Genomic DNA, 15095 nt, shown 5'->3' on the forward strand with positions numbered 1-15095 from the left:
AATGGTCAAATACAGTAGGATATGCTTATTATTGTCATCTTGAAAAGTAGTGCTAAATACTGATATTATTAGAGAAATAAATGTTTGCATGTGCTATTAAGTAATTAGATATGTTTCAATGTCCATTTATGGCAAATTTTATTTCATAATACATTTGGTGGCTAGAAAATCCAGATTTCACAAACAATATTGAAAAAAAGGCTGCATTACAAAACTGAATAGAATTCCGACAGTCAGTAGCTTTCGGAAAATCAGGAAAGCCTGGCGCCACATAAATCTGCATTTGGTAAAATTTAAGTTGCTACAGACAAAAAAAGGAAATTTTGTTTTCACTTTTGACTTAAAGTATGCCTATCATATAATACAAATATTTCAAGATCATACAGGACATTTGGGTTTCTTGTGGGAAAATGAAAACGGCAAGCATTTCCGTATATATAACGTGCTTCCGTCAGTATATCCACTGCAGGTCTTATGGTTTCCAAGCTTATGAGAGTACCAGTAAGATAGACTATTAAACTGATGATGTAAACTTGCTTTATAACAATTTTAGTGATGCAACAGTACAATGAAAAGTAAAAGAATGTATGAGAAACAAGTTCCTTACATGAATAAACAGTTAAAACAAGCTATCTATAAGAAAAGAATGTTGCAAAACAAATTTAATAAATATAAAACATCTAGTAATTGGGAAAAATTTGGAAAAAGAAATCTTATTACAAGCCTTAAAAGAAAATCTGTAAGTAAGTATTTCTGTGATAGATGTGTGGGTGGATGCAGTAATAAGTCTTTTTGGCCCACTGTCAACCCCTTGTTAACAAACAAAGGTGCAATTATTCAAAAAGATACAATATTGTGTGAAGATGAAAATTAATAAATGACAAGGAACAAAACTGTGGTATATTTAATAGCTTTTTTGTCACTGTTGCAAAAAAAATATTGGAGAAAACTCAATAAAAGTTGATGAAAATCATCCTAAAATTTAGGCTATAAAAAACAATGCTCAAAAAGTCAGTGTACCTGATCTAGATTTCACTCCTGTAAGTGATGATTTTATTTTAAAGCAAATTGATAAACTGTGTATAAAAATGGCTACTGGCCATGATAGGATATCACCTAACTTAAAGCTAGTGAAGATAGCCAAGCCAACAATTACTGAACCACTTACGAATATTGTTAATAAGTCATTTTCAAAATGTATATTTCCAGGCAATTTGAAAATAGCACAAGTAACTTCAGGTCATAAAAAAAAAAGTATTTTAGCTAAAGGCAACTACCGTCCTGTTAGCATTTTACCTATAATTTCTAAACACTTTGAGCGAGCAATTAATACACAATTGACAGAATTTTTAACACACATTTTAACATGTATTTATGGGCTTTGAGACCAGGATACAGCTGTCAGAGCACTTCAATTAAGGTTATAGAAGACTGGAAGAAAGCATTAGATGAAAACAAATATGTTGCAGCCATTTTAATGGACCTATCTAAGGCTTTCGATTGTTTGCCTCATGACCTTTTACTACTGAAACTGAAATTTTATGGTGTCTCTGAAAATGCATTAAATCTGATTTCAAGTTATTTATCTAATAGAAAAAATAGTAAAATTGGTAATTTTAGTAGTACTTTCTTGGATGTTTATACCTCAAGGATCAATTCCAAGGCCTGTTCTGTTTAACATTTTTATTAATGATATATTTAACTTTTGTTTGTTTGTTTTTGTATTTAACTCCGTTTTTCCACAGTAGTTCAGTCATGTAACGGCGGGCAATTAACCTAACCAGTGTTCCTGGATTCTGTACCAGTACAAACCTGTTCACCGCAAGTAACTGCCAACTTCCCCACATGTATCAGAGGTGGAGGACGAATGATTTCAGACACAGTGTCTTTTATCAAATCATCACAGAGAACATATGCCCCGCCCGAGGATCGAACTCACGACCCCGCGATCCGTAGACCGACGCTGTCTCTATTGAGCTAAGCGGGCGGGTTATTTAACTTTTGTATCCAGCTGTGATTTATATAACTATGCTGATGACAATAGTCTGCCCTGTATAGACGATGATGTTCAAAATATATAAGAGATAATTTGGAAAAAGACAGCGCATCCTTAATTAATTGGTTTTCTGACAATCAAATGAAGGCAAACCCTGACAAGTTCCAGGCTACAGCAATAGGTAAAAATGTAAACAAAAGAATATAGGCTTCAATTTAGATGGTAATAAGATAGACTGTGCAGATAATGTAAAACTTCTAGGTGTGACTATTGACTTTAAGCTAAAATTTGATATACAAGTAGCAAATATATGTAAAAAAAAGCTTCTAGGGCCTAGAGACTAAGACAATTGAATGTATTAAAGAGAATAGGTAAATATCTTTGTAAATTAGGAAAACTTATCATTTGTCCTTTAATACAATTGAAAATGGAAGAACAACTTCAAACTGGTTTTTAATTTATTTCCAACTAGTTTCGGCTTTCAATGCCTTCATCAGGGGTATAATGTTTACAATCAATAACGTTGATGACGTCATGTAGAACATGACGTCATAACAACGACGTCAAAACGTATGCAACAGCATGGCGTAATTTGACGTCATAACAACGACGTCAAAACGTATGCAACAGCATCGCGTAATTTAACATTCAAAAACATTATACATATAATACAGAAATGCACAATGTAAAGGATCTATGAAGATACATTATATCCAGAGAAAATGCAGATAGCAAAAAGGATATTAAAAGTCTGGAAAAAACTTGAACATTTATAATGCTTATTACTGTATTTTATATATCAAAAGTAGTCTATAGAAATGACTGATTATACAGAGAAAAATGTAAGAAATGTAAAACATAAAGATTAAAAATCTTAAATTAATTATTAGTACAAAATTAATATTTTGAGTTCATTCCATTTGGATAAACTGTGTCAAACTCATGCATCCAGTAAGTCTCCCTCAGAAGACATTTCCAATCAGCATTTATGTGTTCTATGGGCATGAATGAAAAGTCATCAATTGTGTGAAGGTTGAATTTGTCCTTTCAAATTACAACTATTGTCCTCTGACTTGGCATTTTTGCTCTGAAACTAATATTAAAAAAAACTGGAAAAAAAATCAAGAACGAGCTCTTCGTTTCATTTATGATGACTATTTTTTGGACTTTAATTCTCTCCTTGTTAAATCTAAATTGCCAACACTGAAAATACAAAGGCTGAAGACAATGGCTCTGGAGGTTTTAAAAATTGTAAACAAACACGGTCCGGCCTATTTGCATGACTTAGTTAAAATCAAAGAAAATTCTTATTCTTTTAGGTACACTTATACAGCAATGTTGCCTCATGTAAGATCTAAAAGTTACGGTAGTAGCTCTTTTCGTTCCAGTGCACCAAAAATCTCAGCATTTCAGGGAGGAGACAAACTTTCATCACTTCAAAAGAATGATAAATGCCTGGAACGGTGATAGCTGTTCCTGTTCGTTTTGCTCGTAGTTCCCACTCGTCGTTTTGTTTTGTTTTAGCTAGTTTTCAGTATGGCTTGCATGTTTTTAGCTCACATGAGCAATGCTCAGGTGAGTTTTTCTGATCGCTCGATGTCCAGCGTCCGTCGTCCGTCGTCTATCGTCAGTCAACATTTAGCTTGTGTATGCGATAGAGGTGGTATTTTTCAATTAATCTTCATGAATATTGGTCAGAATGATAACCTTGATGAAATCTAGGCCGAGTTCGAAAATGGGTCATCTCGGGTCAAAAACTAGGTCTCTAGGTCAAATCAAAGAAAAACCTTGTGTATGCGATAGAGACTGTATTTTTCATTTAATCTTCATGAATATTGGTCAGAATAACTTTGATGAAATCTAGGCCGAGTTCGAAAATGGGTCATCTCGGGTCAAAAACTAGGTCACTAGGTCAAATCAAAGAAAAAACCTTGTGTATGCGATAGAGGTGGTATTTTTCAATTAATCTTCATGAATATTGGTCAGAATGATAACCTTGATGAAATCTAGGCCGAGTTCGAAAATGGGTCATCTCGGGTCAAAAACTAGGTCACTAGGTCAAATCAAAGAAAAACCTTGTGTATGCGATAGAGGCTGTATTTTTCATTTCTTCTTCATGAATATTAGTCAGAATGATAACCTTGATGAAATCTAGGCCGAGTTCGAAAATGGGTCATCTCGGGTCAAAAACTAGGTCACTAGATCAAATCAAAGAAAAACCTTGTGTATGCGATAGAGGCTGTATTTTTCAATTGATCTTCATGAATTTTGGTCAGAATGATTGCCTTGATGAAATCTAGGCAGAGTTCGAAAATGGGTCATCTCGGGTCAAAAACTGGGTCACTAGGTCAAATCAAAGAAAAACCTTGTGTATGCGATAGAGGCGGTATTTTTCAATTGATTCTTCATGAATTTTGGTCAGAATGTTTCTTGATGAAATCTAGGCCGAGTTCGAAAAAAGGGTCATCTGGGGTCAAGAACTAGGTCACTAGGTCTATCACGTAAAAACCTTGTGTATGCGATAGAGGCTGTATTTTTCAATTGATCTTCATGAATTTTGGTCAGAATGATTGCCTTGATGAAATTTTGACCAAGTTCGAAAATGGGTCATCTGGGGTCAAAAACTAGGTCACTAGGTCAAATCAAAGAAAAACCTTGTGTATGCAATAGAGGCTGTATTTTTCAACTGATCTTCATGAAATTTAGCCAGAATGATTACCTTGATAAAATCTAGGCTGATTTCGAAAATGGGCCATCTGGAGTCAAAAACTAGGCCACTAGGTCAAATCGAAGAAAAACATTGTGTATGCAATAGAGGATGTATTTTTCAATTGATCTTCATGAAATTTGGTCAGAGTGATTGCCTTGATGAAAACTAGGTCGGTTTTGAATATGGGTTATCTGAGGTCAAAAACTAGTTCACTAGGTCAAATTAAAGAAAAATCTTGTGTATGCGATAGAGACTGTTTTTTTCAGTTGATACTTATGAAATTTGGTCAGGTTGATTGCCTTAATGAAATCTAGGTCGAATTTGAAAATGGGTCATCTGAGGTCAAAAACTAGGTCACTTGGTCAAATCAAAGAAAAAACTTCTGTATGTGATAGAGGCTGTATTTTTCAGTTGATCTTCATGAATTTTGGTCAGAATGATTGCCTTGATAAAATCTAGGTCGAGTTTGAACATGGGTCATCTAGGGTCAAAAACTAGGTCATATCTAAGAAAATGCTTGTTTTATCGCAAGAGACCAATTTTTTGGTCCAATCTTAATGAAAATTGTTCAGAATATTTGTTTCCATGAAATCACTAGGTCAAACATGTTTTACACTGTTATGGAGTGTTTCTTAGGTGAGCGACCTAGGGCCATCTTGGCCCTCTTGTTTTGTTGTTGTTTTTTGTTTGTTTGTTTATTGTTTTTTGTTTGTTTTTTAAGCTTTCCTTTGTTTCATTCCCAATTTTGCTCTGATTTAGCCTGACCATGTATATAGAGAATAATAGGTTAGTGCCGTAGATGAGAAAGTTTATCTGGCGAGGTGGAGGAGGTTATCGGGTGAGCCGAAGGCGAACCTGATAACGCCCGGAGCCGAGCCAGATAAAACTTTAACCATCTTAGGCACTAACCTATTATTCTATTTATCTTGTCATTACTTCATTTTCCGATATTTGGCAATTTATTTTACAAAAATAAGTGTGCGACAACCGCTTTAATGACGTCATATTCGTAATGACGTCACTTATATAATGACGTAATTACCGACAAAATCGCAATAACTTTTTCGTTTTTGAATAAAAACTCATTATTTGACCACTCATTTTCTTAGTTCGGACATTTCCAACACAATGGTGATGGTTTCAATGCAAAATTTCTTATGACAACAATATCGATCATAAGGTCACATGATCAACTGACCGTATATCACTGGTCACGTGTCAACTGACGGTATATCAAGAAAGATATACGGCACCCTGATATCGGGTCGAAAATACTGCAAGTGACAGGATAAGTACTTTTATTTATGTACTAGCCAGCAATCTGTAACTTTAATATTACTATTATTGTAATGCAACATTTCTTATTGAATCCCTGGGAGAGTAGTGCTAATCAGTTTACCTCAAATCTGATTTGAGGTAATAGTTGATTTTTTAAAAAAAAATTCTTAAATATACACAATTTGTGTCCTTTTCTTCTTGCAGGTTTTATGTTATTTACTTTTTAGAGAAGTATTTAGGCCCTTGGTCAAGATTAGCGCAACTCTCACAGGTCTTAACATGTATTTATATACTTAATGCATATGCCTATTTTATGATTAATATATGTGTAATAACTTATATGATGTACAAACCTGTTCTCTGGATGTAACTGCCAACTTCCCCACATGAATCAGAGGTGGAGGACGAATGATTTCAGACGCAATGTCTTTTACTAAATCGTCACGGAGAACATATGCCTCGCCCAGGGATCGAACTCACGACCCCGCGATCCGTAGATCTGTACTTTCCCTACTGAGCCAAGCGGGCGGGCTAGTTGCGGAAGAAGTTCAATTATTTTGCAACACAAATTAAATGTGCCTTTTTTAGAATGGATTCCAAGACAAAACAATCTTGTAGCGGACGAATGTAGTCGTATGTAAGACAAATGATGACTTGAGCATTAAAACATAGGTTTTTATCATGTTGGTTATAGTTTGTGGGCCCACATACTGTAGTGGACAGATTTTCATCGAATCACATAGCACATTATAAACGTTTTAAATATAGGTTTGGTGGTGTCTGGGCTGCGAAGGTATAGACGCTTTTGAGCAAACTTGGAACGATGGCATAACTTGGTTAGATTGGCAGGTAAAGTTTTAGACAAAGTCCAAAACGAGAAAGTGTCTGGTAATAGTATCTTGAAATAGTATTGACTATCAAAGTCTACAACAAGAGAAACAATCCCCATAACTTGGATTTGGTTTTTGACAGAGTTATGCCCTTATTTTGGCTTGGAATTTTTTGGTTAAACTTTTATATAACGTCCAATATCTCTGTTACTATCAAAGCTATTGACTTGAAACTTAAGGTGGTTATTTACTATCAAAGGCTACACCATCAGAAACATTCCCCATAACCCTGATTAGAATTTTGACAGATTTTTGCCCTTTTTGCTGGTGGTGCTCTGGTTCAGAGTCAAGCACTGAGAAAAGTCGAGCGTGCTGGCTTGCTGTCTTACGGACAGCTCTTGTTTATTTATCAATTATTTTAGTCAGGTTTTAGATGCATTAATAAATTAATGTTTCATGATTAGCAAACATAGCTTATATTTCGTAGGAAACTCGCGAACCACCTTAACTAAACAATTAGATTCCGGAAGTTCGTATCATTCTGTGTCAACTACCTTTTACAGAATTAAATGGGCACATGAACTTATCGGTTTAGAAGATGTAACTAAAGTACATTTATGAAAAACTTACTAGGATCGTCAAACGTATCGCAAAGAAGAACTTATTATGAAACTTTGTGACAAATACAAAATGTCAAATGTTGTTAGAAATGTGTGTATGATAACATTAACTTATGCAGGATTTTTACGTTTCGACGAACTGAGTAATATCAAATTCACAGATATATCCATTGAAAACAATCATATAAAAAATTCTAAGAAAGAGTAAAACGGATCAATAAAGATTCGGAAATGAAGTTTTAGTAAGAAGTGGTATTACTTCCGCCTGTCCTGTTAGAATGTTACATAAGTATATACGATTATGGGGTATATTTGTTCAGATTGTTTTTTATTCAAACCTGCGTTTAAATCTAATTCAGGTTTAAATTAATCCATACAGTTACACCAGAGCAAGGGAATGTTTTAACTCTGTAGCTCATTCTTTAAGATCAGGCAGCGCGTCCGTAGCAGCAAACAATAATGTATATGGCCGGTGTCTAAAAAGGCACGGACATTGGGAATTAGATTTTGCAAAGGACATGTACACAGATTCATTAGAAAAAAGGTTAAATATTTCTAGATCTTTAAAAATTTAAATACAAAACTTTAAATGTCTTGTCGTTTTCTTTTGTATAAAAGTATATTTTCCACGGCGCCGATGATACGAGGCTACTGGTATTTTAGATATATAATTGATTTCTTGGATGTGGATATATCAGTGGTCTATATATGATACAGAACGTACCTCTTGACTACAGTCTGAGTAACACAAATTAATAAGAACATACAAATAAGGACTAAATTCCATTTTCACATAGGCCGGCTTGCGAAAACTTGCATATGCTACTTGTAAGCAAAAAGAAGATTCTTTCCCAAGGTTTATAACTTCTGGCGGTAAAAGTAGATTTTTCCAGTTACATAACTTTTGGGTTAAAAGCTGAAAAATTAATCCAGGAAAACCCGCGAAAGTAACTTGCCAGTAACCTGTCCCATACCCATACAAGGATTTATCTATAAATACAAAGGAACACCATACACCGTTTTTGTTAAAATTTACATTACAACGAAAGCTACTGACACCATCAAATCAAATTACTGAATAATCTTAGAAAGATGACGCAGTGAATTACTATGAATTGAGTTTACTTTATGACAAGAAGCAGAAGTACATATAAAATAACCCTAGTACGGGTGATGCTTGAATACTTAGTAAAACAAAAGCGGCCTATGTCGTGTCTGAGAATAACGTACAAAATGTAGATATATCTAACATAAACTATGGTGGTACCTCATTTTTCAACATGTTCATTTCCATCAAGTTTGGCATAGAATGACACTGAATAAATGATAAAGTTGGTGAAAATAAAAGTTAGATATTGGTAAAAAATGTATAAAGAGTGTAGATTTCCTGCATTATTTCAAAAGCGTTGCAACGGTCACAACATATTTGGTCATTTAATATAAGAATATCCTCCAAAAACCTTGTCAGTTTGTACCACTAGTCACTTTCAGAGTTCTCACTTTTTATGGATCTCTGACAGAAATTATTTCTTGCCGAAAATGTATGGGTTAGATCTAGTCCCTTTAAAAGCTGGATATATTCTATAATTAATGAAAAAAAATCTTTTCGCGTTAACCACATAAGGTAAGTGTATATTTCTGTACAAGGAAGTTAATTGAGACGCACTACCAAGAAGCGAAAATGACTTTTACAATATCGACTATACGGATGATTATTGCATTCCTTCGAGTATCGGCTGTATATTAACATCGTGTGTTATTTTAAAATCAGTTAATATCATCGTTGAAGGAATATTTTTATCAGGTCTTACATGTTACAGAGCACCATCAAAGCATGAATAAACTTCAATATTGACTGGTTAATTTACGATTTTAAATGTTCGTGAATATTTGCATTATTCTGTGGACGATACTGCGAACCCTCTACCTGCTGTAGTACCTGACTACCTTGTTTAACTGGGACTTTAACAGGTAGGTTAGCTTATTAAAAAAAAAAAACATACGTAACCAATTCATCGTGTGTGACTTAATTTTTTCATTCGAAAATAGTAAAAACATTTATCGGAGCTTTGACATGTTTGTGGTTTGTTTGAATCCACTTAAACTAACAAGATTATAAGATTCTTTCACTGGCTGTAGCCGAGTTACCGCCTAAACAGTTACCCGAGAGCCGGATATTTCCATCTGCACCTATTACCAGTGACAGAATCTTTTTCTTGCATACCGATTTCAAGAATTAATAATAAAAATAAAATCAATCGAACGGCTTTCTTTTTAGAACTATTTCTTATGGCAGTGTATTTAAACAAAGCGCGGGAAACCAAAGTCCGTAAACAGGAAAGACGTCATGACGTTTCAAAACAAACAACAATGTTTAGTTCCGGTTTTGTTTTATCAGTTGCAGCGTCAAGCTCCTCACAGCGGTTATCTTCCCTTGCGTTCATTATAAAACAGCGTAGAATATGTCTCCCGAAATTCTGCGACAGAATAAGTTTTTCAGTCATGTCGATTCGAGTTCCCTGTCATATTGTGCGATCAAAGTTCATATCATTTAAAGTCATTGATTGGTTTTGAAATGCCAAACCTGTGTCATAATAAGACAGCTTAGAGAACGTGTAGTCCAGTCTCGCCCATTCAAGGTCAAAGTCGTTTGTTGATCTCAACTGTTTTATATATACATTTTTCAGACTAAAATTATCTTGAGGATTTTTTTTAAAATCGTACTATCAAAATAAGAACTAACAAGAGCTGTCAATAATGGTGACAAATGCCCCCCCCCCCCGCAGCACCTTGACCTTTGACCTGGTGACCATGACCTTTGACCTGGTGACCCCAAAGTCAGTAGGGGTGGTGTACTCAATAAGTACTATCAGCATGCGGATATTGAAAGTCCTGGGTGAAGTGGTTCACGAGTAAAGTGCCTTCATGCAAAAAGTTAACGTTGGCCCCTGTGACCGTGACCTTTGACCTGGTGACCCCAAAGTCAGTAGGGGTAGTGTACTCATTAATTACTATCAGCACGTGAAATTTGGAGGTCCTGGGTGAAGTGGTTTGCGAGTAAAGTGCCTTCATGCAAAAAGTTATCGTTGGCCCCTGTGACCGTGACCTTTGACCTGGTGACTTCAAAGTCAGTAGGGGTAATGTACTCAATAATTACTATCAGCACGTTTAGTTTGACGGTCCTGGGTGCAGTGATTCGCGAGTAAAGTGCCTTCATGCAAAAAGTTAACGTCGGCCCCTGTGACCTTGACCTTTGATCTGGTGACTCCAAAGTCAGTAGAGGTGGTGTACTCAATAAGTACTATCCGCAAGTGATGTTTGAAGGTCCTGGGTGCAGTGGTTCGCGAGTAAAATGCCTTCATGCAAAACGTTAACGTTGGCCCCTGTGACCTTGACCTTTGACCTGGTGACCCCAAGGTCAGTAGGAGTAATGCACTTAATAAGTACTATTAGCATGTGAAGTTTGAAGGTCCTGGGTGCAGTGGTTCGCGAGTAAAGTGCCTTCATGCAAAACGTTAACGTTGGCCCCTGTGACCTTGACCTTTGACCCGGTGACCCCAAAGTCAAAATGGGTGGTATACTCAATGATTTCTATCAGCATGTGAAGTTTGAAGGTCCTGGATGCAGTGGTTCGCGAGTAAAATGCCTTCATGCAAAAAGTTAACATTGTGACGAAAGAACGAACGAACGAACGAACGAACTAACGGATGGACAGTTGAAAACTAATATGCCTCCCTTCGGGGGCATAAAAAAGCAAACTGTCATTAGAAACTGAAAGCTGGAATGACGTATCACTGAATAGACGTATTTGTACAACCTAGATCTACTGGTGATGAATTTCACTACATTTTGAATGTCCTTATTTTTCTTCAGACCGTTACAGCAAGGACATTTTTGTTTGCTAGTATACTTAAAAATGATATACTATTTTTATGCTATTATCGTACTGGATCATTATTTCCTGTTTTAACAAGGCTTTTTTTTAAACATTAGAATGATATGCATGCCACTATTGGCTTACATTAAATCTACATGACAATATGAAAAAAATATCATGGTTTCAATTTTACTCATTATAGGTTTCAGCTCTGTATTTAACAATATACACGAATTCAGCGGCGGATATATTGCGCGACTTTTTCAAAAGAATGAAAGCATATTTCTTTAACCCAGATTTATCTTTTAATGTTATGTAAATGAGGTACAGTTGTTCTTTTGCTTGAATTAAATTGAAAACATTGCCATAAATTGAACTTTAAATGCAACAAAACACATTCAAATGACGTCAAAAATGACGTCTTGCATTTTAACCTCAATCTGGAAAATATTTACGTCTCAGGTCCTTAATGAGGTATGTAATGATTTTTTTACCGGCTTTTGTGTGCTAATCGATGTAAATTATGTCTGCATGACTGAAGTTGAAGATGCTCAATTCATAAATTCCGGCGATTTTCTTGGTACATTCTTTACAAGAAAAAACTACGTAATTTGTAAACAGTCCACGCACATTAGAAAAAAAATGAAATAAACAAATAACAATTGAACGGAAACGCCAGTAAGCTTCCGGGAATTTGTTCCTTTTTAATTCAATTCTATGAAGGTAAATTATTCTACAAAATATAAGCTTTACTAAGTATTAAATTAAATATAGGTATACTATACCCGACATACATTTAATCATGTGAACCGTAAAGTTTTATACTATGAGTTTTCACCATAAAACTGATCTAGCGAAATGCGGTCACATGTGTTTGCCTGCAATATGAAAAGTTGTTAACCGTATACTTGAACTGTGACTGAAAATAGGTATGTTTACAGATTATTTTTTTGAAAATGGATTTAAAAGTTGATATTTTATATGACTGAAAGTATACGAACGGGTATGCACACGGTATAAACCTGAGAATTCTGTAATAAGTAGTAGCTTTTGATATGAATACTGGATATTCTTAGTACCTGGTATTACTTTAAACAATTTAATGATATACTTAAGGGTACCTTTTGTTGGATTTAACGTCACACTGACACAATCATAGGTCATATGATACTTTAAGTATGGCCTAATATAACCGCTATTTATTTAAATAACGATAATGTTGAAAATATTTAGGAGTGAGTATATTTCGATCTTCCATGTAAAACAAACAAAGTTTCTTTTTATTTTATAATTTTCAATAGTTTTAACCAATTGTACCCATTTTACCCGCGCAACGTCAAGACATCACAACATATATGTCGAGAAAAGTGAAAGAATTCTATGAAATCTCCAGATTTCTTTTTTTTTTCTATTGTGATGGAGGTACATCTTTATGTTGGTATAGGTATATATACACATCTATAGCTGTTTCTTATAGAAGTACATTTTGCAAAGAATTTCCAATTATTTATAATTCATATTCTCTCGAATTCGAGTGTAGTTCCATACCAGTGAAAAACAAAATTAATATTTTCACTGCTTTGAAACAATGAAAATATCAATTTTATTTCACTGATATATTCCAGTATTTCACTGATATATTCCAGTATTTCAATGAAAAGCATAGAATACACAGAGGATATTCAAGAATGGTATGAAAATAAAATATTTCACAAGCTGCGTAGCCATGAGTGAAATATGTTCCTTTCATACCACGAGAGGAAAATAAAAACTTCATTCAAGATAAAAAATTGATTGTCTGCTTTATTCATATAATTGTTTTCACTTCAAATGATACCAAAGTCACTGCCCAAGAATACTAACATAGTTCCGGAAATTTCTGAAAACCAGTGAAAATACAGAAAACATGTCTATTTGCTTTGATGTACAAACATTTAATAATGTACTTACGTGACATAATAAGGAAGTTCTTTTGCATATCTCAATTATGTGCATTCATTATGAGTTTTCCAAGTAAAGTTTGATACAAAGTATTTTCATTCATATATCGAAGTTCAGTCACTATATCAAAAGTTTCTACATGTAGCCTGCATAATTCATACCTAAATGTAAACGTTTGAACATTCTGTTATGTTTATTTATACCTTTTACGCTATATTCAAACAGTGTAGAGACTGAAGTTTGTAATCAGAGTCTGGAACTTGTACCCATAAACTTGCAATGTACACTTGTAAATAACAGCATGGATTTATGCAATAACAGCATGGATATGTTTAAACCTATCGAAATCTGGTGATAGTGAGAAGTTCATTCTTGATGGCCATACTGCTTGAATGTCTATCATCTACGCGTATATTTCCATGTCCCTTTTTAACGAGAAGGACACGCCATTTAGAAAAGTCTTTATATATAACAATCTACATATTTACATGACTTTAAAACAAATTTTAAAATACATTAACTAGAATTATAGTTTGAATGATTTCAGCAAGTCTGTCCGTCCGTCTGTCTGTCTAATGAAACTGACTAATTTTGTAGGTTTTATCAATGTTAGTTAGTATTGATTCAATATACTGTTTATTCACATTACGCATTTTGTTTATTATTATTATTGAATTACATGTTGTCAGTAAGCATATGTCTCATAAATTGACGTGTTTATAATTGCTATTATCATTATTATTATTAACATTATCATTATTATTATTATGATTATTATTAACATTATCATTATTATTATTATTATTCTTATCATTTATTAACTATCATTATCATTACAACACCGAATAGCTACGACCACTGTCATCATCGTTATAATTGCCATAAATAAACGATTGGCAGGACGTTATTTTGCGGACATTTGCGTTCCAGGTCAAATATCATAATGGCTTTTTGCGCTAGGGCCATATCTTTTTTTTTCTCTTGGCTGATTTTCAGATATGTTTGCACAAATGTTTGCAGTATTATATTGAAGGGGGGGGGGGGGGGGGGGGGGAGAAGAATACATTTTTCAGTCATGTCGATTCGAGTTCCCTGTCATATTGTGCGATCAAAGTCCATATAGGAAGTATTTTGTGTCAGCCATTGAATGATTTTCAAATGCCAAACCTATGCCATAATAAAACAGCTTAAAAGACGTGTAAGTCCAGTCATACCCATTCAAAGCCAAAGTCTTTTGTTGATCTCAAATGTCTGATATAAACATTTTACAGTCTAGATTTGTAACAGTTTGGCTTTCCGACGGTCTAAGCTCACTGTGACTATGATAACTAAGACCAAAGTTCACAAAGGCAAAAAATATCCTAAAGAATTCTACTGGCTTAATAAACCATAAGCCTATAACAGACAAGAAATGAAGGGAGACCGATTCAATGCGACACTGCAAACTTCTCTATGTACTGTAGGAGAAATCAAAAATGCGAAATCGTATCTTCCTTAAAGGCCATCATTCTAGTTCGTTTAAAACATGGAATGATTGCCTATGTAGTTTATTTATCTTTAGCATGTATGCTTGCATGACATTTTTAATCACTTTTACATTCTCGGTTATATTTTTACATAGGTTGCGAAATATGGCAGTATGGTAATAATTATTGAATATATTGAAAGTCAGTGTAAGTTTTTGAAATACATATAATGTTTAAAGTCAAGTACACCCAACTGTACAGAGTTTGGTGAAACTATCAAAATATATTCAGTGCAAAATTATCTCGTATTGGTATAATATAGCCATAGTAAGATATCCCGAATTGACGTGTTGCTAATTTAATGCAAATTTAAGAAT

The 15095-nt window shown here is 34.3% G+C and overlaps 1 protein-coding gene across 2 annotated transcripts in view; it reads left to right on the forward strand.

Annotated features, from left to right (window-relative positions):
- LOC123551409 (transient receptor potential cation channel subfamily A member 1-like) overlaps nucleotides 1-15095 on the forward strand; it is a 57975-nt gene that overhangs the window by 408 nt on the left and 42472 nt on the right. Inside the window, exon 1 of one of the 2 annotated variants that reach the window (XM_053540899.1) lies at nucleotides 9142-9405. The exons of the other annotated variant lie outside the window; for it this stretch is intronic. The gene's annotated coding sequence lies outside the window, so the exon portion shown is untranslated. Of the gene's footprint in view, nucleotides 1-9141; nucleotides 9406-15095 lie in introns of those variants that run through there. 2 annotated transcript variants of the gene reach the window in all.

Source organism: Mercenaria mercenaria, chromosome 4, assembly GCF_021730395.1.
Source record: "Mercenaria mercenaria strain notata chromosome 4, MADL_Memer_1, whole genome shotgun sequence".
NCBI lineage: Eukaryota > Metazoa > Mollusca > Bivalvia > Venerida > Veneridae > Mercenaria > Mercenaria mercenaria.